We start from the raw sequence: 25474 nt of genomic DNA on the forward strand, positions 1-25474 counted from the left end.
CACCAAATTGTCTTGATTACTGTGGCTTTGTAGTAGAGCTTGAAGTCAGGGAGCATAATCCCCCCAGCTTTATTCTTCCTTCTCAGAATTGCTTTGGCTATTTAGCGTCTTTTTTTTTTCTTTATTTTTATTTTTATTAAGGTATCATTGCTATACAGTCTTATAAAGGTTTCACATGAAAAACATTGTGGTTACTATATTCACCCATATTATCAAGTCCTCCCCAGACCCCATGCAGTCACTGTCCATCAGTGTAGTAAGATGCCACAGTCACTACTTGTCTTCTCTGTTCTATATGGTGTTCTCCTGAGAAGAGGCATTTACCTCAGGCTGCTTTACAGATTTTCTTTGTCTTTGGTTTCCAGCAGCTTTATGGTATAGATTTTCTTTGTATTTGTCTTGTTTGGGGTTCTCTACACTTCTTTTTTTTTTTTTTTTTTTTAAGGTATGGTAGATATACACTCTTATGAAGGTTTCACATGAAAAAACAATGTGGTTACTACATTCACCCATATTATCAAGTCCCCACCCATACCCCAATGCAGTCATTGTCCATCAGTGTAGTAAGATGCCACAGATCCACTATGTGCCTTCTCTGTGCTACACTGTTCTCCCCATGAGCTCCCACACGGTGTGTACTAAACATAATACCCCTCAATCCCCTATTCCCTCCCTCCCCAGCCGCCCTCCCACACCCCTCCCCTTTCATAACCACTAGTTCATTCTTGGAGTCTTTGAGTCTGCTGCCATTTTGTTCCTTCAGTTTTGCTTCATTGTTATTTTCCACAAATGAGGGAAATCATTTGGCACTTGTCTTTCACCGTCTGGCTTATTTCACTGAGCATAATGTCCTCCAGCTCCATTCATGTTGTTGCAAATGGTAGGATTTGTTTCTTTCTCATGGCTGAATAGTATTCCCTTGTGTATATGTACCACATCTTCTTTATCTATTCATCTACTGATGGACACTTAGGTTGCTTCCATATCTTGGCTATTGTAAAAAGTGCTGCAATAAACATAGGGGTGCATATGTCTTTCTGAATCTGAGAAGTTGTATTCTTTGGGTAAATTTCAAGGAGTGGGATTCTGGGATCAAATGGTATTTCTATTTTGAGTTTTTTGAGTAACCTCCATACTGCTTTCCACCATGGTTGAACTAGCTTACATTCCCACCAGCAGTGTAGGAGGGTTCCCCTTTCTCCCAATCCTCGCCAACATTTGTTGTTCTTAGTCTCTTCTGTGCTAGCCATCCTTACTGGTGTGAGCTGACATCTCATTGTGGTTTTAATTTGCATTTCCCTGATGATTAGTGATGTGGAGCATCTTTTCATGTGTCTGTTGGCCATCTGAATTTCTTCTTTGTACAACTGTCTCTTCATATCCTCTGCCCATTTTTTAATCGGGTTATTTGCTTTTTGGGTGTTGAGGCGTGTAAGTTCTTTGTATATTTTGAATGTTAACCCCTTGTCGGATATGTCATTTACAAATATATTCTCCCATACTGTAGGATGCCTTTTTGTTTTGTTGATGATGTCCTTTGCCGTACAAAAACTTTTTAGTTTGATGTAGTCCCATGAGTTCATTTTTGCTTTTGTTTCCCTTTCTCAAGGAGATGGGTTCACGAAGAAGTTGCTCATGTTTATATTCAGGAGATGTTTGCCCGTGTTGTCTTCTAAGAGTTTTATGGTTTCATAACTTACATTCAAGTCTTTAATCCATTTTGAGTTTACTTTTGTGTATGGGGTTAAACAATAATCCAGTTTCATTCTCTTGCATGTAGCTGTCCAGTTTTGCCAACACTAGCTGTTGAAGAGGCTGTCATTTCCCCATTGTATGCCATGGCTCCTTTATCATATATTAATTGACCATATGTGTTTGGGTTTATATCAGGGCTCTCTAGTCTGTTCCATTGGTCTATGGGTCTGTTCTTGTGCCAGTACCAAATTGTCTTGATTACTGTGGTTTTGTAGTAGAGCTTGAAGTTGGAAAGCCAGATCCCCCCTGCTTTATTCTTCCTTCTCAGGATTGCTTTGGCTATTCGAAGTCGTTTGTGGTTCCATATGAATTTTAGAACTATTTGCTCTAGTTCATTGAATAATGCTGTTGTTATTTTGGTAGTAATTGCATTGAATTTGTAGATTGCTTTAGGCAGGATGGCCATTTTGACAATATTAATTCTTCTTATTCTTGAGCACGGGATGTGTTTCCTTTTATTGGTATCTTCTTTAATTTCTCTGATAAGTGTCTTATAGTTTTCAGAGTATAGGTCTTTAACTTCATTGGTTAGGTTTATTCCTAGGAATTTTATTCTTTTTGATGCAATTATGAATGGAATTGTTTTCCTGATTTCTCTTTCTGCTAGTTCATCATTAGTGTATAGGAATGCAACAGATTTCTGTGTATTAATTTTGTATCCTCCAACTTTCCTGAATTCAGATACTAGATCTAGAAGTTTTGGAGTGAATTCTTTAGGGTTTTTTATGTACAATATCATGTTATCTGCAAACAGGGACAGTTTAACTTCTTCCTTGCCAATCTGGATGCCTTTTATTTCTTTGTGTTGTCTGTTTGCTGAGGCTAGGACCTCCAGAACTATGTTGAATAAAAGTGGGGAGAGTGAGCATCCTTGTCTTGTTCCCAATCTTAAAAGAAAAGCTTTCAACCTCTCACTGTACAGTGTGATGTTGGCTGTGGGTTTGTCATATATGGCCTTTATTATGTTGAGGTACTTGCCCTCTATGCCCATTTTGTTGAGTTTTTATCATGAATGGATGTTGAATTTTGTCAAATGCTTTTTCAGCATTTATGGAGATGATCATATGGTTTTTGTCCTTCTTTTTGTTGATGTGGATGATGTTAATGGATTTTCAAATATTGTACCATCCTTGCATCCCTTGAATAAATCCTACTTGATCATAATGGATGATCTTTTTTCATGTACTTTTGAACTCAGTTTGCTAATATTTTGTTGAGTATTTTTGCCTCTTTGTGCATCAGGGATATTGGTCTGTAATATTCTTTTTATGTGGTGTTTTTGCCTGGTTTTGGTATCAGAGTGATGCTGGCCTCATAGAATGAGTTTGGGAGTATTCCCTCCTCTTCTACTTTTTGGAAAACTTTAAGGAGGGTGGGTATTAATCCTCTTCTACTTTTTGGAAAACTTTAAGGAGGGTGGGTATTAAGTTTTCACTAAATGTTTGATAAAATTCAGCAGTGAAGCCATCTAGTCCAGGAGTTTTCTTCTTAGGTAGTTTTTCGATTACCAATTCAATTTCCTTGCTGGTAATTGGTCTATTCAGATTTTCTGTTTCTTTCTGGGTCCGCCTTATAAGATCGTATTTTCTAGAAAGTTGTCCATTTCTTCTAGGTTTTGCAGTTTGTTAGTATATAATTTTTCGTAGTATTCTCTCATACTTCTTTGTATTTCTTTAGTGTCTGTAGTGATTTTTCCTTTCTCATTTCTGATTCTGTTTATATGCGTAGACTCTCTTTTTTTCTTTATAAGATCCAGCTAAGGGTTTATCTATTTTGTTTATTTTCTCGAAGAACCAGCTCCTGCTTTCATTGATTCTTTCTATTGTTTTATTCTTCTCTACTTTATTTACTTCTGCTCTAATCTTTATTATGTCCCTCCTTCTACTGACTTTGGACCTCATTTGTTCTTCTTTTTCTAGTTTCGTTAATTGTGAGTTTAGACTGTTCATGTGGGATTGTTCTTCTTTCGTGAGGTAGGCCTGTATTGCAATATACTTCCCTCTTAGCATGGCCTTCACTGCATCCCGCAGATTTTTGCAGTGTTGAATAATTGTTGTCATTTATCTCCACATATTGCTTGATCTTTGTTTTTATTTGGTCATTGATCCATTGATTATTTAGGAGCATGTTATTAAATATCCGTGTGTTTATGGGCCTTTTCATCTTCTTTGTGTAATTTATTTCTAGTTTCATACTTGTGTGGTCTAAGAAGCTGGTTGGTACAATTTTAATATTTTTGAATTTACTAAGGCTCTTTTGGTGGCCTAGTATATGATCTATTCTTGAAAATGTTCCATGTGCACTTGAGAAGAATGTATATCCTGTTGCTTTTGGATGGAGTGTTCTGTAGATGTCCGTTAAGTCCATCTGTTCTAATGTGGTGTTCAATGCCTCTGCCTCCTTACTTATTCTCTGTCTGGTTGATCTGTCCTTTGGAGTGGTGTGTGTTGAAGTCTCCTAAAATGAATGCATTGCATTCTATTTCCCCCTTTAATTCTGTTAGGATTTGTTTCACATATGTAGGTGATCCTGTGTTGGGTACATAGATATTCATAATGGTTATATCTTCTTGTTGGACTGAGCCCTTTATCTTTATGTAATATCCTTCTTTGTCTCTTGTGACTTTCTTTGTTTTGAAGTCTGTTTTGTCTGATACAAGTACTGCAACTCCTGCTTTTTTCTCCCTATTGGTTGCATGAAATATCTTTTTCCATCCATTTACTTTCAGTCTATTCATAACTTTGGGTTCGAAGTGAGTCTCCTGTTAGCAGCATATAGACATGTCTTGTTTTTTCATCCATTTCAGTGACTCTATATCTTTTGATTGGTGCATTCAGACCATTTACATTTAGGATGATTATTGATAAGTATGTACTTATTGTCATTGCAGGCTTTAGATTCATGGTTACCAAAGGTTCAAGGGTAACTACCTTACTATCTAACAGTCTAACTTAACTCACTCAGTACGCTATTACAACACAACCTAAAGGTTCTTTTTTCTTTTTCCTCCTTTTTCTTCCTCCTTCATTCTTTATATATTAGGTGTCATATTGTGTACTCATTGTCTAGCCCTTGATTGACTTTGGGGGTAGTTGATTTCATTTTGCATCTGCTTAGTAATTAATTGTTTTAGTTTGCTGTGCTTTTATTTTCTCTGGTGACAGCTATTTAGCCTTAGGAATACTTCTGTCTATAGCAGTCCCTCCAAAATGTACTGTAGAGGTAGTTTGTGAGAGGTAAATTCTCTCAACTTTTGCTTATCTGAAAATTGTTTAATCCCTCCTTCCAATTTAAATGATAACCTTGCCGGGTAGAGTATTCTTGGTTCAAGTCCCTTCTGTTTCATTGCATTAAATATATCATGCCATCCCTTCTGGCCTGTAAGGTTTCTGTTGGGAAGTCTGATGGTAACCTTATGGGTTTTCGTTTGTATGTGAAACTTTTTCTCTCTCTGACTGCTTTTAAAAGTCTATCCTTATCCTTTATCTTTGCCATTTTAATTAGTATAAATCTTGGCATTGTATTCCTTGGGTCTCTTTGGTTGGGAGACCTGTGCACCTTCATGGCCTGAGAGACTATCTCCTTCCCCAGATTGGGGAAGTTTTCAGCAATTACCTCCTCAGTGACACTTTCTATCCCTTTTTCTCTCTCTTCTTCTTCTGGTACCCCTATAATGCAAATATTGTTCCGTTTGGATTGGTCACGCAGTTTCTCTTAATATTCTTTCATTCTTAGAGATTCTTTTTTCTCTCTGTGCCTCAGCTTCTTTGTATTCCTCTTTTCTAATTTCTATTCCATTTACCGTTTCTTCTATGACATCTAATCTGCTTTTAAATTCCTCCATTGTATGTTTCATTTCTGATACGGAATTTCTTAATGATTTAATCTCTGTCCTAAATTCGTTCCTGAGTTCTTGAATATTTTTCTGTACCTCCATGAGCATGCTTGTAATTTTTATTTTGAACTCACTTTCAGGAAGATTGGTGAGTTTTTCATTTGGGCCTTTTTCTGGTGTTTTTGAGACTTTCGTCTGAACCTGGTTCCTTTGACCTTTCATGTTTGTATATGGCGCCCTCTAGTGCCCAGAAGCTTTACTCTCTGGAGCTGTTCAGCCCCTTGAGTGATCTTGGGGGTCGCAGGGGAACGTCGCTGGTGCCCAGTTTTGTAAGGTCTGTTCTGTTCTCCAGGTGTATAGAGTCTGGTGCAGCCTTCTTCCCTGTTGCTCTTTCAGTATTAGTTGTATTGACTATATTTCCATAATATATGTGGTTTTTGGAGGAATTCTATGTCTCACATCTCATGCTGCCATCTTCCCCTATCAGAAGTGTGAAATCAGGGTCTGGTCTTCTTCTAAGCTTGATCTCTGGGTCCACACCACTGCAGGGAGCAGGAACTATAGATCATGACCTTCTATTTTCTCTTAAAATTAAACTATTTTTCCTCTTAATAGTTTGGTAACTGTTAAACAGTGAATTTTTCATTATATTGTACAATCACATTCATCGTTTGCTCTCCTGCCAGCAAGGACCCCAAAGGAAGAATCTGGCAGGCAGCAGGCAGAGTTCAGGTGATAGCTGGATATTGCTAGACACTTTACAGACTGCTTTCAATGGATTTCCCTTCTTTGCTGAGCTTCAAAGCTTTTACAATCTTGGCAGCTGGGCAGTGAAAGGTGGAGGGAGCGCAGGGCAGAAGCTGCGCCTGGGCTCGTACACATGGGGGTGGCCGCCTGAGGGAACTGGGAATGGAGGGTAAGAAGTCCCGCCACGGGACAGAGCTGAGAAGAGACCACAGTTCCCCCCACCAGTAATATTTTTATAGTCATTCATAGTGCCATACCCCACAATTTCCCAGTAGTGAAAATGTATTTATTATATATTTGTATACGTACTGTGTACCAAGCACTCTTCTAGGCAATGGGGACAGTGCTGTAAACAGACAGATATGAATCCTTACTCTGTGAAGCTTGCTTTCTGTAAGTGGGCTGGAGAGATGGCAAGACAAATAATAAACCAGGGGACAAGTATAAGAGTACTAGGAAAAGGTTGCCTCTCAAACAGCGTAGTCACAATGCCCTACAAAATCCCCATTTGTGGGTGAAGAATATGAAACATAGATTAAGTAATTTTCCCAAGGTTGCCCAGTTAGTAAGTAGTAAAGCTCGGATTCCTATCCAAGCTGCCTAGCTCCAGAGTCTGTACTCTACTATCTGAGAAAATCCATTCATATTTTAACTTCACCCACTCAACTATGACATACTCAGAGAAAAATGGAGAGTATATGCAAATGAAGAAGGCCCTGAAAAAGCACAGTGAAACCGAGTACATTGGCAGGAAGTCTTTGCCTGCCTTCCTCCATTCTGATTCATGCCTGTTCCTTCAGGCCCCTCTGACCTGATGCCTCTGCCTGCGTCACACTCAGAATCCTATGCTTCACACGTTATTTGTGCTCTATTACATTGCTCAAATGTGATGCTTCTGTAGAAATACTTTAAAAATACAAATATAACATAAAAATTTAATTGTGGTGGCATCTTTATGTTTCACCTAGGTATTGAAATTAACCGAACTCAGCTAATGTCAACCTGGGAATAAATAGTCATATTTTCACCATGAGAACAAACCTAGCATAAGGGAATAGATCTGTCCAGAGGATGAGATAAAATATTGACCAATTTGGTAAAAGACTATTCCTTCAGGAATTACAATTACAGCCTCAGTGGTACACTTTTCTAGAGTAGTCTGGTACACACAGGAAAGCAGGGCATTTAAAAGGGAAATGGGAGAATTCTTTCTAAACTGCATGTATATGAATAGCTACTAAGGGCAGAAGTCTTTTCTGGACGAAACTTCCTTGTGCTAGTGTTAGGACCATTAGCCATGGAGGAAGGCACTAATCTAGTATGTGCACAGGTAAGCACATGCAGATTGCTTTCAGGGAAGGTGGGAAATGTGCTACTGTTTCTTTCTTCCATGATCATATACTTCCTTTCATCTTGTCTTTTAAATTTTTTAGTGTTTTTTAAAATTACATGTTGATTATAAAAGATATGCAGTACTACCTTGAATCCCTGTTTCCGGAAGTGACACCAATGCAAATTTTAGTATTAGCAGGATTTTTCAAAAGTTGCATTTGTATAAGACATTTTTCATTTTTGCAAACAGTGGTTTTTTTAAGTATATTCAGAGTTGTACAACTATCTCCACTAATTTTAGAACATTTTATCATTCCCCTTTCAAAAACCCATACCCATTAGCAGTTACTCCCCATTATTCCTCCCCACCCCACCCCCCACCCCAGCTTCTGGCAACCATTAATCTTTCTGTCTGTAGATTTGCCTGTTTTATACATTTCGTATAAATGGAATCACAATATATATGGCCTTGTGTGTCTGGCTTCTCTCACATAGCATGGTAGCTTCAAGGTTCACCTATGTTGCAGTATGAATCAGTACTTCATTCCTTTTTATGGGTGAATAATATTCAATCATATGGATTGAACACACTTTGCTTGTCTGTTCACCAGTTGATAGATATTTATTTTTGTATTTTGATTATGTGTAATGCTGCTATGAATATTTGTGTGTATGTATGTTTTTGCTTAGTTGGTTACATGATAGATTTTTGTTTAACATTTTGAGGAACTGCTGAGCTGTTTTGCAAAGTGGCTGCACCATTTTGCATTCTAGCAAATGCATCAGGGTTCCATTTTCTTCATATCCTTGCCAACACTTTTGAGTTGTCTTAAATTACAGCCATTGTAGTGAGTGTGAAGTGGCATCTCATTGTTCTAATTTGCATTTTTCTGATGACTAAGTGTGCTGAGCATCATTTTTTATATTTATTGGCCATTAAAAGATCTCCTTTATTGTTCTTGCCCCTTGTGCTTAAAAAAATAAATCTCCACATGCCCCAATTATATATATAATTTATTTGTTTCCATTATAGAAATCTGGGGAAAATACACATAGACATAGACTTTCATAAGCACACCATCTTTCAAATAGACAACCACTGTTAACATAGCATTTTTTCTTCTAATTTTTCTTTTCATTCTAAATGGTTAAAATAAAACTAAACTGTTCTGATTATGTGTGGGTGTGTAAAAACTCTGGTGCATAGTATATCTTACAGTATCTTTCATGGTTCTGGGGTTTCTTGTGCTCAACTAGGTGGTGCTTGCTCAGAGTTTCTCATGAATTTGCCATCAAATAGTGGCTGAGGCTGGAGTCGTCTTGAGGTTCTTACAGGTCTGATGGTTGATGCTGGTTGTCAGTTGGGACTTCACTGAGACCCTTGGCCTGAGTGCCTATGTGTAGTGTGGTCTTCCCCATGGCATGGCAGCTTAATTCCAAGAGCAACTGTCCCAAGAAAAGCACACAGATGGTGTATGGCCTTTTATGACCTAACTACACAAGTCATAAAGCATCAATTCCACTATAGTTACAGGCCTGCTCAAATTCAAGAGGAGAGGGACCTTTGATCCCACCACTCGGGAGGAATGTTAACATAAGAGAATGAAGGGTAGGAAAACCTACAGCCATCTTGAAAAATATAATCTGTATAATACATATACATGAAACATTGGTTAAAATGGCTGCGTAATGTTCTTCCGTAAGGATACATGATAATTTATTTAGCCTGTTTTTATTCGTGTAGTTTAGGCAATTAAGAATTTTTTTTATGGAGTTGGGTGATAAGTGAATAGGTGAAGGAGATCAAGAAATACAGAGATCAAGTTATGAAAGACATAACTCATGGGATGAAAAACACAGCATAGTGAATATAATAATGTAATAACTTCAGTGACAGATGGTTACTACATTTATCATGGGTGAATGTTTTGTAATTATGTAAATGTTGAATCACTCTGTTGTACATCTGAAACTAATGTCAACTAAAATAAAAATTTTTTTAATTAAGGATAAGCCCCCCCCCACCAGCTTCCTCAGCCAGAAATTTAATATGACTTTATTTCTCTTGATACTTAAATTTTAAGGAACCTGTCAACACTGAACTGCAAAAACATACTCTGAAGTTAAGTGAAACTATCCATAGGTTATTAATAAATTAAAAGCCTTAAAAACACTATTATGCATTTATTCATTCAGCAACTCCTCATTCTCCTTTTCCCTCCTCCAGCCACTGGCAACCACCATTCTACATTCTGTCTCTGAATTTGAGTACTTTCTGTACCTCATGTAAGTGGAGTCATACAATATTTGTCTTTTCCTGACCGACTTATTTCACTTACATGATGTTATCAGAGTTGATCCGTGTTGTAGTGTATGTCAGAATTTCCTTTCTTTTAAATAATATTTATTACTTGATTTAATACTGAATAATATTCCATTGTATATATATACCCGAATTTGTGTATCCATTCATCTATTGATGAATACTTGGGTTGGTTCCACATTTTGGCTATTGTGAATAATGCTGCTAGGAACATAGGTATACAAATATCTTTTTGAGACCCTGATTTCAATTATTTTGGATATATACCCAGAAGTGGAATTGCTGGATCATTTCTATTTTTAATGTTTTGAGGAACTGCTATAGTGTTTTCCAAGTGGCCATACAATTTATATTCCCATCAACAGTACATAAAGATTCCAGTTTTTCTAAATCCTTGCCAACACTTGTTTTCATCTGTTTGTTTTTGAATGATAACCATCCTAATGTTTGTTAGGTAGTGTCTCATTATGGTTTTGATCTGCATCTCCCTACTCATTAGTGATACTGAGTATCTTTCCATATGCTTGGCCATTTGGGTATCTTCTTTGGAGAACTGTCTATTCAAGTCTTTTGTCCATTTTTAAATCAGGTTTTGATTTTTGTTCAGTTATATAGGAGTTCTTTATATGTTTTGGATATTATCTCCTTATCAAACATGGCTTGCAAATATTTTCTCCCATTCTGTAAGCTGCCTTTTCACTCTGTTGATTGAGTCCCTTGCAGTTTTTATTTTGAGTTAATCCAATCATCTTTTTATTTTTCTCTTTTTAGCTTTCCTTTTGGTGTTATATCCAAGAAATCATTGCCAAATCCAATTTTATGACTATAACATATATAAAGTTTATATATAGTTTATAGATAGCTCATACATACGTAGTTTAAATATATATGTTTATATATATATGTTGGAAAGTTCTGTAGTTTTAGTTCTTATGTTTAAATCTTTGACTCATTTTGAGTTAATTTCTGTATAGTGTAAAATAAGAATCTGACTTAATTGTTTTACAAAAGGGTATCCAATTTTCCCAAGAATGTTCTTTTCCCGTTGAATTGTCTGGGACCTGTGTCGATATCATTTGACCACTTATGTAAGGGTTTATTTCTGGGCTTTCTATTCCATCGGTCTTTATGCCAGTACCACAGTGTTTTGATTACTATAACTTTGTAGTAAGTTTTGAATGATTTATTTCTCGAGCTTAGGTGACTAGAATAGAATTGGATGAAAGGATATGACCATTTTCCAGCCTGTATCTCTTTTTATCTATTTTTCCACACATTCATATGCATCAGTTTATGCTTCTGTATGAGAATGCTCATCTCACTTCCTTATCACATCATTGAGTTGAATATCATCCATTATGTGATTTAGTTTGTGAATATGATTGAGAAATGGTGTCTAGTTGTTTTAATGTATATTTCTTTGATGATAGTTTTCCATATGTTCAACTATTCATTAGTCATTTGTATTGCTTTTTAAATAATTGTCTTTTCCATATTTTTCTCTTATTTTGGGATATTCCTATTTTCCTATCACTGTAAGGGGATATTCATCATCTGTCATATTAGCAGAAAATTTCCCAGCTTTTAATTTTTAATGAATTTTTTCCCTATACAGAAATTCTAAATTATTTTGGGAGTACATCTATTGATATAGTCCCTTGGAATATATTTCATTGCTTATATATTAGGGAAATCTGTCTCCAAATATTTTACCTATATTTCCTTAAAACTTTTGTTGATTTTACACTACACTTTCAAGCTATGTAGTATTATGTGATCCAGTGTGTTTTTAAATAGATTCTCTGCCTTATTGTGAAATACCTGAGCGATTAAAAATATCATGTAGTGATAGGCATTTTGAGATTATTACTTGGCATTCTTTTGTTGGTCTTTGAAATGTCATTGCCTGCTAAGTTTATTTTGTTTTTATTTACAAGACATTATTATATATATTTTTTGGTATCATTAATGTACAATTACATGAGCAACGTTATGGTTACTAGATTCCCCCCATTATCAATACCAGACATTATTATAATAGGAACAAGCAAGCAGAGAGGGGATAAACTTCCTGTGGGAGCTTAAATTTTATATTTGCTCTACAAAGAGTTGTCCTGGTTTTTTATTTCTATTTTGTGGTATAAATTGGAATTCTGCTCAGGTAACACACATCCTTTAACTTAGAAAAAGTATGGAAAGACCCCTGTTAAGTGTGGCATGGGCAGGACGGTGCAGGGTTTATAGAGATGTGCCATGTATCGCAATGTCTGTGCAAAACTACCAAGGTTAGGCAGCATCCTAAATCTGTGTCATCAGTAGAAGTACCACAAGGACTCTGGCAGTTTCAGGGAACTGATCATATTTCATAAATGCAAGGTTTTAGAATTCTAAATCAAGGAGGATCATCCAGAGCAAGTTATCAACCATGCAGTCACATGAGATCCATCAGGATTCCCCAGAGGAAAGTCTGTTCCTCATCAAATGTGGTGGAAGTTGCATGGTGATCGTGTGTTCTAATCCCCACAGAGGACATTGCATCTCAAACATCTTCAGATATTTAATGCTCTCTTCCCATATCCCTTTTCAGCAACTGCTTTTTTTCAATGTCCTTCCCAGAGTGAAGGAGCTAGTTGCCTGTGCTTCTCCCTGTTTTTTAATCAGTGCTTATACTATCATTTATTTATTTCCTTGAAGCACTTATATAAGGTAGCCCATGTTCCCTGCGTATTTGGGGTATATTTTCCTTTAGTGTCCAGTTATTGGTGATTTGAGCCCCTGTTCCTCTTAACTGCCGCTGGCCAGTTCTATCTGGCTTCCCTCACAGATGTTTCTGGGACATCCTGGTTATGTGTTCCAGTGATTGCTTGCCCTCCCAACTTACCCTCCTATGACCCAGGGTCTGTTGATCACCAGCTCTCTAAGTGCTGCTGTTCTCACTGGCTGTCACTTGGCTCCAGTTTGGCCCTGTTCCTAGGCTATTATCTTTCATAAAAACATAGTGAAGGCCCAAGGATTTAATAAGAGGGAATTACAACAAAGAGAACTTAAAGCTGGATATGAAATATGACTACTCTCAGAGTACTCTAGCCCAAGTTCTCTTTTCAGAGCTTCTCTCTCCCTCTCCTTGGCTGATAGCTGACTATATTATGGAAGGCCTTCAGTGGACTTGGGTTTGGGTGCACTTTTGCTGCCCCTTTCTGGTTTTTCTTGTCTGTAGCTGTCTGCTGCTTATTATTTACCTTTCCACTCTGACAAGTGGTAACACTTACAGGTGAAAGTGCTTATGCTGATATTTTGTATTAGATCAAGTTTTGTCAAGCTTATAAATACTGTATAGCCTGAATGGTGCTAGGCCAATATACCTTTCCCTTGAGCAGCTTCATCTTATTAGGTCCTTTTAGCTGGTCTTGGTGGAAGGAGGGAAACTTAGGGAAGAAGGTGAGCAGAGCTCAGGAAAATTTTGAAGTTTATTTTTTATCTCCTTGTTCCTCTCACTACCTACTCTGTTTTTGTCTCCCATTTCTCCCTAGGAATTTACTTATTGAGAAAACACTGAAATTACCACTGCTGTGAAGTGTTTATATATCATTAATTGAATTATCACTTAGCACTTGCCATGTGCTAGATCCCCTGCCAGAGTCAGTGAGACTTAGTCCTTGGTTTTAAGGAGTTCACTGTCTAATGGGCAGAAGAGTCAAGTAAATACATATTTCAAGGCAGAATAATTAATATTAGAACACAGAGGAGAGGCCAGTAACTCAGCAGTAGTTTTGAGGTTGGAGTGAGGTTTCTATCAGGAGACTTGGCAATGGATGTGATGGCACCACAGCGCTATTCCTGACAGTTGTTAACAATGGGAAACTGCCTCTTCATTATAGAGGTCACTTACTTCCAGCCAGAAGGTCATTCTCTAACAGTTTTGTCTTGCCAATGGGTTTCAGCCCCGGGCAAGTTCGCTATGGATTCAGTGTGACCAAAGAAATTGACAGCAAAATGTTCTTTGGAGTGAAAGGGTTTATTACCCAGCTTGTTCTCCCTGCGATAGGTGGAGCAGTAGCGTCTCTGCCTCCACCCAGAACACTGGGCGGAGCTCTCTATATAGCGCAATAATAGCTTATTGCCTAAAGGTGTGGAAGTGGTAGCCTAGCAACAGGCCAGTTAGATCATCGGTGGTTTAAGTTCAGTGAGGTTCCTGGCCATAGGAACCTCAACTTCTCCACACTTTCTTTGGCAGAACCCAAAAGTGTGTAGCATGTGTAGCATTTTTTTTCCTTTGATATTTTCCTTCATGTGCATGGTTCCTTGGCATCTGGATAAGTGATTCTTTACCTTCAGTTCTTCCGTCATGACTTTTGCATCTTAAAATAGGAAATGCCCCTCCTTCCTTTTTTGTGCATTTTCTTCCAGCCAACATTCTCCGAATGAGGACGTTAATGATAGACAAATGAAGGAAAAATGGGACCTTCCCTCTAGGAACTTAGTTTAATAAAGGGAAACAGACATTTAATAAATATTGTAAGGTGTTGTGATAGAAGTGAGAGAGACAAGAAACCCTGTAGCTTCACAGTCACCTCTTTTGTATAGAAATCCTTCAGATAACCATTATTCATCTTTCATGTCTAAAAATGCAAAACTGAGCACAAAACCAAATTTTTTATTTGCTGTTTGCAGACTATTAACTCACTTATGGAAAATGTGTTCATGATTATTGTTTATACAGTGTGCTTAAATGTATTTCCAGCAGTAGTACCCTCAAACTCACAAGGTTGGGAGACAGTTTTCTAGAAGCAGATATTGTGAATTTCAGAATGAGATCTTTCTTATATATGTCCTGAGATTATAGTTGTTTTCCATTTGTTAGAAATAAGGAAAAGAGAATCTGAGAATAAAATACATAACTACTAAAGAAATTTAATGCAAGTTCAGTTGGCCAACCAGCAAATTCTACCAAACATTTAAAAAAGGCATAACACCAATCTTAAAGAAACTTCTATAGAATATGAAAAGATAGAACACTGCCTGGTTCATTTTAACATAGTCTTTGTAACAGAATTTGACAAGGACATCACAAAAAATGGAAAGTAATAGATAATCTCACTCAAAAACACAGATGTAAAAATCCTAAACAAAATATTAACAAACCAAATCCAACAGTATATAAAAAGGGTATGACAATAAGGCATGATTTTCTTGGGAATGTAAAATTGGTTTAACATCCAAAACCAATCAATATAATTCATACATTAACAGAAAAATCACATGATTATCATAAATAACAGAAAATTTTGATAAAATTAAACATCCATTATGATAAATGTTTACAAATTAGAAGTAAAAGAAAACTCCCTTAATTTGCTAAAGGGACCTACAAAAAAGCAAACATCATACTTAAGGATGAAATGTTGGGAAATTTCATTTTGGAATAAGACAAAAATGCCTAGTCTCACTATATGTATTTAGCACTGTATGAGAAGTCCTTGGCAGTGCAATAAGACAAGACAAAGAAAAGGAGAATGTTTTAGAAAGAAAAATTGAATGTTTGTTATTTTCTGCCAACAGAATTGTGTGTATAGAACACTCAAAAGAATTGAAGTAAACTAGTAATGTATATAAAAACTAGAATAAACCTAAGAACGAAAATGTGTGAGACCTCTATGGAAAACTGTGAAACATTGAGAACATTAATGACTCAGGTAAACAGGATGCATCTTGCTCACACATTGAAGATTCATTATTGTTAAAGATATCAATACCTCGTAATTCATCTGTAGATCCAGTGCATGGAAAATCCAGCTGTTATTCCCATGTATTAGAATATAGGACACCAGGGTAGATCCCAGTGACCAAATACATTTGAAGGAACTTCAGTATTTTCCTATTTGGTAAGCAATATATTGGTGTGTGTGTGTGTGTGTGTGTGTGTGTGTGTATAAATATATATATATATATATATATTTTTTTTTTTTTAAGGTGAGAGGACTTAAATGTCTTGGGTACCTGAGGGAAAAATTTTTAGTAGTCATTCACAGTTTTCACTTCTGTCGTGAAAATTAATTTTAAAGAGCAGTCTTGGGGTCAGAATTCTCAAAAAGCCCTTGCCACAAGCAACTACTTCTCCTAAAATGCCATCCCCTAACCACATGCGGTTTTTTAAGCTGATCCTGGTCAATTCATTACTTATACTAGACCCGTTTCAAGTGGTCAGTAGCCACCTGTAGCTAGTGGTTACCTTTCGGATGGTGCAAATGTTAAACCTTTTATTGCAGAAAGTTTTATTGGACACCTCTCTAAGAAGGCTTCCAACCTGTTTGAACAGACAACAAATAAAATTTTAGGTGGACTGTGGTAGAACGACTGTTCTAATATAATTTACTACCACCTGCCACATCAGGTGGTCAAAAGTGGTCCATGTTAAAGCCTTTCCCACTGATTAGGTAGGTGTTTGTTAGCAGGGTACCAGATTTTCTGGTGAAGAAAATCAGTTTATAGAAGAAATTGCAGTACAAACTTTAAACAGTCTAACACCAAGGTGTGGGAGCATCGTTTACATTCTGGGCAGACTTCTTGGGTTAAGCCCAGTTAGCTTACATCTTAACCATTTGAGAAGGATTCACAAGAAGTTTGCCTCATAGAGTTGGCTAAAGCTCAAGAGGATTCACATTAAATTTAAGAGTTAGGAACCCTGAAGGACTGTACTAGATTTTTTTTTGTTATTATTTTTTATCATCAAATGTACATCACAGTAGTGCAACAGTTCCCCTCCTCCTCCCCTCCCCCTTGGTAACCACTAGTCCCTTCTCAGTGTCTATGAGTCTAAGGCTGTTTTGTTCCTTCTGTTTTCCCTTGTTTTTATATTCCACAAATAAGTGAAATCATATGGTATTTGTCTTTGTCCGCCTGTCTATAGTAGGTTTTTTGCTGCTGAGATTCAGCACTAGAGGAATCTCTCATTATTGGACAACTCCCATGTGGTTACTTCCCTCCCCCTTCCCAGTTTTTTTCTAGTTTCCCTTCTCTTCGCATAGCCCATATCCAACCAAGTATATATGATAAGGTGTTTCAGAATGGTCTGTATTATGCAAGGAAGCTTGTGAATCCACAGCAGTAGTAGGGGAGTTGTGAGGGGTTCAGAGGCTAGAAATGATTACATTGGACACATTTTAAGGTGTGATTGGAATTTAAGGCTCAGTACCATGAAATGGAAAAAAACAACCCAAAATGTGGATGTAAATCATCTCAACTGGCTACTTTGAAAGACTGGCAGAGAGGACTTCAGGGGAAGTCAGCTGGATAACAGAGCTATATAATGGGGGTGTGGGGCTGGGGGACGGTTGGGGGACGGGTGTGTTCATAGGGGCTCCATTATCTCATTCTAGCTTCTCTTTGTCCTGGAATTGTAAGAGCCTGTTATGTTATTGTTGGAACTTAGATTCATCCAGTATCTACTGTTGTGTTTCATTCCAGATGTAGTTTTGGACTTTCGGGTTTCAGAGCCAAAACAGAGCCCGGGTGCTCAGTCTGGTTTGGGAGACAGATGTACACGATTACCATATACTGTTATTCATACTTAGGGGTTCTGAGGGTCCTGGAACATCATTTTAGTATGATTCCTTAATTTTCTACTGGAGGCAGTTGGGGCCCACAGTAGGAAGGAGGTTGGTTTAATGCCAAAGAACTAGAACCTTGGTTTTGGTTTTTAGACCACCCTAAAATATCGCCATCCTGGAACACATCATTTAATTGCTATTTTCTTAAAGCCCATTTATTCTATGTCTCTTTTCCCTCCTTTCCTCTTGTACCACTTAACTATCCCCTTGTATTTATTGCGCCTTTATGGAAGGTCATACTTCCTCTTTTAGATCTTGAACGTGATCAGTACAAGCACCAAACTGTAGTAACTATCACATTTCCCATCCTCTGAGTAACTGAGTAACTGTCAGATCTAATTAACCAGAGTCGGATAAGATGGTTCCCAACCCGCTCGCATCACTGTGAGACACCTTGAATTAATCACCTCCCTCTACTTCAATGAAAATAACTCTCGGGCCACACGAATTCGTATTATATTTTGAATTGAGTGAGGTTAATTACTGTTTGATTGCTGAGTTTTGGAGATGGAAGGCACCGACCAGCAGCAACAGTTGAGGGAAAGACGTGTACGAATTAGGAGACACCGCCACCCGCGCGGCCGAGCGGAGCCGCGGCCTCGCTGGGCGCCCAGCGCAAGGGCGGGCTGGGGCGGGGCTGCGCAGGGGCGCTGTAAGACCGACTCTGTTGCCGGAACTAGTCCGAGTCGCGCGCCCGGACGCGCGCAGCCCCGCCCCCGCGGGGTGGAAACAAAGGGGGCTCCGCGCGCGGAGCTCAGTCGAGGGGGAACGGGGCGGGGCATCTGGCAGTTTCGCGCGGGGCTTGCAAGGTTTGTTACGGCGAGGGGGACGGGCGGGGAACGACCCAGAACCGGGATGTGGGAGGGCCTCATGCTCCCGCATCTGGCGGCCTAGAGGCGAGGGGCGTCGCCTGCGCGCGCAGCGGAAGGTAGTGCGCCGGCGCGCGCTCAGCCCGTTCAGCGAGCGCGGAGGTTGGGGGCAGTGGGGCAGGGCGGTGCGGTGGCCCGGCGCGGTTAGGGTCCGGGGCCGAGGGGATGGAGCCCCCGAGGCGTTAAGTGGGTTCTGTCAACCCTGGGCGTGCAGCCGTCGTCCCCTGGCGCGGCCCGTGTGATGGTGCCGGGAGGAAGGAAGCGCCGTGACAGTCGGAGCCCGGGATCCGGGGGTGAGAAGGCCCGGCGGCGGCGGAGCTGGCGAGCTGGCTGCTGGCTGGGCGAACAGTCACAATAGGAGGCAGCGGCCCAGCGAGGAGCTGTGGGATCAGCCCCGCAGGGCGGAGCTTCTTGCAGGTAGTGGCCGCCGCGGCTTGTTGGTTCCCGTGTGAGGGCGGAACGGGACGAGCCCCAGGCCGTTCGGTGCCTGCGGAGCTGCGCCCAGCGACCGGGAGAAGCTGTGGTTGCCCGGTGCTCGGCGGGAAGCTGCCCGGCTGTCTTTGTTCCCGGGGCGGTGGTGAGGAGGTGCGGGTGCAGCCAGCGGGAGCGCCGGGTCGCCGTCGCCTGGCAGATGGCCTCGTTCTCTCTCTCCCTCCCTTTTTGCGGAGGCGCAGGTGAAATGATGTCACCCAGGAGAACGCGGAACCCGGTGGGAAGGGTCCTCCCTCGCGTCCTTCTGCCGCCACGGGTATCTGAACTGGCTGCATTTTGTTCTCAAGGGACAGAAGCTCTTCCTTTCAGGGCTAAAGAGTGAGAGAGGTTGATTTTGAACCAGGAGGTTTTCAAATTAATAAGGGCCAAAGAGAGTAAAGTTTTCATTTCCTTGTGTAGGACTTGTAAGGGACCTCATTTTTATTGTGCTGCAGAAATTATGATCTTCATTAAAAGTTGGTTATGCGAATTCTTCCACCGTAGAGATTAATACTTTCACGTAATTATTGCTAGCGTCATGTGAAGTGCCTTTTCTTTTTTCTTACGTGGCCCACATCCGAAACTTAAGCGTCTTGCAATTAATATGTTGTGTGTTACTCTAGAATCGCAAGCCTTTTTGGATATTATTTGGCCTTGAACTATTGTTAACACATTTACCGTAAAATTCCTTTGAACAACAAGCTGTCTTAGTTAACTAGGTTTAAGTTTAAAGGAAGTCATACAGTTTTTGTGAAATCAAAGCTTAAGGCCCTAGGGACAGTTGGAATCTAAAATTGTTCTGTCTTTAGAGAACATAGTCTAATCGGAGAAACAGGACTTGTTATAGTAGTAACAATAGAAGTAGTAATGATATCTATGTTTGGTGTCAGATGAGTTGCATTGGAGCTGGGACGTACTTGAAATCAAAAGATGTAATTATTAACTGGATTTTTAGGTGGAAATTGCATCACTTCGTGTCCCTCTTCAGTTCTTACAGGCTAATAAATTTGTTGGTATATGCTTCATTTTTTGAAAACCTATTAATCTTAAATCTTTTTATTATAGGGGTTCAATTTTATGTTGATTTCTATAATTTTCTGTAGGACTTCTAAATAATATGGCAGCCTTTGGAGGCTATAGTAGAGTTGATTAAGTTTTGTTACAAACTAGCCATGTGGGCCTCAGGTTTTCATCTGTAAAATATAGAGGTTGAATTAAATGATCTGTGTTGTCCCTCTGCCTCTGATGACTTCTGTGATTCTGGATGGTAGTGTTTCTGTACTTGTTTAGGTTTATGTACCCATCCTGTTTTTGTAGCTAAACTAAGTTGAGAAATACCAATCTAAGTAAATGTTGGTAATTGTCTCTAGGAGAGCAACCTGATTTTAGATGAAGAGTGAACAGAGGATGGACTAATGAAACAGAACTGAATTGGTAGCGTCATAATGTGGAGTGTAGATCTATTGTCTCTCCGCCCACAGCTTTTGATGAGGCTTTTAGTTACATGCCAGAGTCTGTATTTGTGCTCTTTTTTTTTTTTAACCCAAGGTTGTGTGTGGGAAATGTGGATGAGAAATGCTTAGATAAAAATCTCTGAAATAATTGATCAGTATGGAAAGATTATTGGTTAAGATTGTCTTCTGCTTCAAATCTATTCTATTTCTCTCTGTACTGCCCCAGTCTGTTGAGGCCACCACCATGTTGTGGTTCATTTTGCTGGAAAAGGTAGTTCTTTATTAGTCTAATGGTTGTTGTAATGTGTCTGGGTCTACTTAATAGTTTCCTGGTTGTTTTCCTGTTAACTATGTATATCAGACATCCGTTTTCACTTCTACTTTAGTTACCTTATAGCTTACTATGTTTTTCTCTATAGAGAGTGTACAGATTGTAAACACATTTGAACCCTGTAGTTCTAGTCTTGTTCATTCATTCAGCAGATGTTAAATTGCCAGTATGACGTTGTCTCTGGAGGAGATCAAGCAAATGCCTCAACTCTACATAGCAAATTAGTGAGAAATTTGAGCATATACACAGAGGGACAGTGTTAAACAGTCTCATTTTCCCCCAACCCTTAGATCTTTTCTTAGTCCCTTTCTTAAGGATCTGAACACCTTGCCTTCTCCCCTCTATGTTAAGGGTCCGTAATGTCCTCGTTTAGTTCTATTGGATTACGCCTCACTAGAATGAATCTCTTTTGAGGCTAGTCCTATTTATTTTTCCCATTGTATTTGCAGCATCTAGCACATGGTGGACATTCAGTACATATTTGAATTATTATTTTTATTTAATAAGAATGAAGAATTAAGTCACAGTTCATCTTTTTTTTTTTTAATGTTTTTAATTTGGACTGGTCATGGTCTAGATATTTTCCAAACCCATTCTAACAGATAAATCTTGAAAAGCTACTTCAGAGTGATCTAAGAGGTAACCAGCCTAAATAAAATTATTTTAGACACACTTCTTTGAAGAAAAAAAGAATATTGTATAGGCAGATCTGGATTATGGAAGGGAAAGAAAGAACATGTTAAAAGAATGTGTAACTCTTTTTTTTCCTAACCTTTATTTCCACTTTCTCAACCTGTGTAATGGTTAGAGACCTCCTTAGTTGCATGTGTGTTCCTTCCCATCTCCTTTCCATTAATTTGTGGGACTTTGGGGTGGGGAGAGGATAGTAGTCTTTTTGGCTATTTTCACCAGCCCTGACTCTGCTCTGCCTCCAGAAAGACATGGGCCCTGTTTGTTGTTTGTCTTAATTAAAGAAAGGGGAATAATAGTTTGTTTTTTAAAAAATGACAGTAATGATGCTCCCCCAGTAGGCAGTACCAGTCCTTGAATGGTCTGTTGGCTGCACAGTAGTCCTCCAAGCATGTATACCATAATTTTACTTAGCAAATACTTGTTAAGCATTTAGGTCATTTCTAGTTCCCTTTTCAGTTCTTGCTGTTACTGTGCTGTGATGAAAACATTTGTGCATATGACTTCCCATATTTTGGAGTATAACCTGAGAATTTATCAGATGAAAGGTAACTGTTATAAATAATAAAGTCGGCTTGATTACCTCTCAGGAGATCAACATTTGCCATCATTGAAGCAGTGAAAATATTTAGATTTTTAGATAATTTGCATTTGACCTCTTCCATTTTTAGGTGTCCAGACTTAACCTAGAGGAGTAAGGGACTTGGAGCCAATGCTGAGTGCCTGACTCTTCACCTTCTGTTTTGTTTTGTTTTGTTTTGTTTTCCCCTCCTCTGTTGGGCTGTGTTTGAGTGCTTTGGACCAGTTTATACGTTGCTAGTAACATTGAACAGTTTTTTTTTTTTTCTGGAGAATAATGTGGCCATTTTGGAGAAGGCTATTTGGAGAAGCTTGTCAGTAATTTATTTTATAGAAAGTACATTGTTTACTACTGACCTCGAGGTCATTGACCCATACATCCTCTACCTCACCTTTATGAGAAAAATGTAAGTGAAGAAGGAAGCTGTCATTAGAAGCAGTTTTGGAGGATACAAGTTCTGGGACAGTATCTGAACCTAAGTCCTATGCTATTTTTAACACAATAACTGATAATAATCACACTCTCCAAGACAAAGGTTAAATTGCTGGTTTTATTATGGTCACCGAGACAAGGAAAGGCCACATGAAACAAAAGATATCCTAAAATAGTAATATTCTGGTGCTTAAAAGGTTAAGCTTTTTTTGTATTTTGTATCTTTAGTCTTGTGAAACAGGTGCTTTTCTTAGTTATACTGAGTGAATTAATCATCCAGGCATATGTAAATATTAAAAATGAGAAGTACAGGGAGTGGCAGATTTAATGGGATCTTAGGGACATTTTCTTGGCAGGATCTTTAAAATATAGATTGCATCCTGAGAGAAGGCAGAGGTTACTACGTGTGTGTAATGCTCAACAGTTGCCAGATTAGAAAAAACAGAATTGTATCAATTTTCAGATAATAGTGTAACCTCAGTAATTTTAATTGAGGGAGAATTAGAGTTGCATCAGAAAAACAAACATTATTTTTGAATATTAATATAGCTTTAAGTAGGCCTTGTGGGATAGTTGTTACTAATCCAACACATAGAAATGTTACTTTTAAAATTCTTAAACTACAGGGGTTTAGTGGATTGAGTATGAACCTTAGAGCCAAATAGATTTAGCTTCATATTATGGCTCTAGTATTTATGAGAGCTGTGGCTTTAAGTAAGTCAGTTAACTCTGACTTCAAGTGTAAAGATCAAAGAGCCCTGTTCAGTTTCCTGGTATGAAGTTAGCTGTTACCAGATTGAGGTTTTAAAAACTTCCATATTGCTTAGATAAAATGTCTTAATTTATAACTTTAATCAAATTAATACAGCTAAAGTTCTAGAGAAACTTTACTTGAATGTATTTGGTACAATTTTTATTCTGTTACATACATACACATTGTGTTAGTTTTCTATTATGTGTAACAAATTACCACCAATTTAGTAGCTTAAAATACAAATTTATTGCCTCACAGTTTTATCAGGATTAGGATTCCTGATATGGGTTAGCTGCAGGAACCTCTGTTCAGGTCTTACCTGGCTGGAGCTATGGTTTTATTAGAAGCTTGATAACTTCTGTCAAGGTCACTCGTTGATGGAATATGGTTCTTGTGATTGTGTGACTAGTGACCATTCTCACCTACTACAGAATGCCCTCAGGTCTCTCTGCCTGGGGCACATGGCCCATTTCTTATGCCTTCTCACAACATAGCAGTTTAGTCTGCAGGGTTGACAGGAGATGCTCTTCAGGAAGGTTCCATTACCCTTTTAAAAGCTTTCTCTAGTCAAGCCAACCCTGGATAATCTACCCTTTGATTAATTTAAAGTCAATTGATTTGGGATCTTAATTACACCTGAAAGTCCCTTCACTTCTTTGCATGGCTTTGTTTAATATAGGTTGTATAGCTTAACCTAATCATGGGAGTGAGATCACCATATTTACACCCCTGCCCACACATTATAGAAGGATGGGTTATGCAGGAGATGAACACCAGGGGCGGGGATCGTGGAAGCCATGGTGGAATTCTGCCACCCTTACACCCCCATCTGCCCAGTTGTGTATAATTTTATCTTGTTAGTGGGGTTACCTGGTTTTGATCAACCCCATCTATCATTTTGTCCCGCATTTCTATTAACTCAACATTTCAGTATAGCTTTTCTCCATTATATTGTATGTCCACCCTTTTTATAGACGAATGGAGTTTCAGAAAACAGGAAATTGTTGTGGGTAGAAGAGGAATATACTTGAAAATTACTAATTTGTGACAAGGGCCAGGGTTTGTCAGTTTTTTAACTCAAGTATGACAGAAATCTCAAGTTTTTAAAGGAACAAAGATTGGAGAGTAAACTTGACCCCCTGATTACTGTCTTCCCATCCATCTTTCTTGTACCAGCAATTTGCAAGAGTGCTACTCACTCATACGGACTTCTTTGTATGACAGCAATACGCTTATTAAAACACTCTTCAGATGTATTTTCTGAGCAAATTGTAATCTTAACAAGATTTCAAAAAGTACAAAACCTACATAAGAGAACAAACAGTTTTGAGAGAAGAGAGAATTTTAAGTGAAAAGAACTTGAGGGATTAAAGATGGCAGTATGAGAGGTGAGACAGAGGCCTCCTCTCAAAACCACATATAATACAAAAATATAAAGGGCTAATACAACTAATCGTGAAAGAGCAACAAGAAAGAAGGCTGCGCCAGACTGCATACACCTGGAGACAAGCAGACGTCACGGAATAGGGTAACATACCAAAGCTGTGATCTGGCGGAACCCAAACCCTTCCTCCACCCCACCTCACTGGCAGGAGGAAGAGAAACAGAGTGGGGAGGGAGTGGTAGCCTAGGACTGCTGAACACACAGCCCTGGAGATATGCTTAGGGAGCACGAACCTACATTACATGGTACTCTGGAGATTAGTGGGGTTGGAAAGCTAAGATACGTGGAATACCTGGAGGGACTGGGATTCCAGCTGTTTCTGGAAAATGGATCCACATCCAGCTGCTCTGGGACAAAAGAAAAGCAGGCAGTCTGAGAGACTTCCTAAAAGCAAGAGGGCTGCTAAAGGGGCAAGGATTGCACAGAACTTACTGCTCAGGAGAAAGGACAGATGGACAAAATTGTCCAGGCATACTCTGCCCAGCAGGTTGGGAATTTTCAGGAGCTTCAGGCACTCTGTCCCCCTGGCTGGCTATGCAGCTTCAAGGCACCCCCCACCCCCCCCCGCCCCAAACATGATAGGCAGCCTGCTCCATCTTCCTCCTAGCCAGCCTGCATCTGGCTCACAAACTGGCAGCCCCTGCCCTGGCATCAGGCCAGCCAGAGGAAAGCCCCACCTATGGCAGCTACAAATGCAAAACATAGAGGCTTACGCCTGTGTGCTCAGCCCACTGGTTCTGGCAGTGAAGGCAGGCACAGCAGCTGGGAAGCAGAAAACAGCTCTTTCTTCCCCCTAGGCACCAGTGCTGCTCCCCTGCGAACCCCAACATCGCTCCAGGGGCTGAGCAGC

At 39.1% G+C, this 25474-nt stretch overlaps 1 protein-coding gene across 13 annotated transcripts in view; it reads left to right on the forward strand.

Moving 5' to 3' along the window:
* Positions 1–25474, forward strand: part of RNF38 (ring finger protein 38) — a 138049-nt gene that overhangs the window by 59466 nt on the left and 53109 nt on the right. Inside the window, exon 1 of one of the 13 annotated variants that reach the window (XM_017662095.3) lies at positions 18254–18408. The exons of 6 other annotated variants lie outside the window; for them this stretch is intronic. The gene's annotated coding sequence lies outside the window, so the exon portion shown is untranslated. Of the gene's footprint in view, positions 1–18253; positions 18409–18492; positions 18886–25474 lie in introns of those variants that run through there. 6 more of the 13 variants (XM_017662093.3, XM_036996553.2, XM_017662088.3 and 3 more) reach the window with 6 other exon arrangements.

This window comes from Manis javanica, chromosome 2, assembly GCF_040802235.1.
Source record: "Manis javanica isolate MJ-LG chromosome 2, MJ_LKY, whole genome shotgun sequence".
Taxonomy (NCBI): Eukaryota; Metazoa; Chordata; class Mammalia; order Pholidota; family Manidae; genus Manis; species Manis javanica.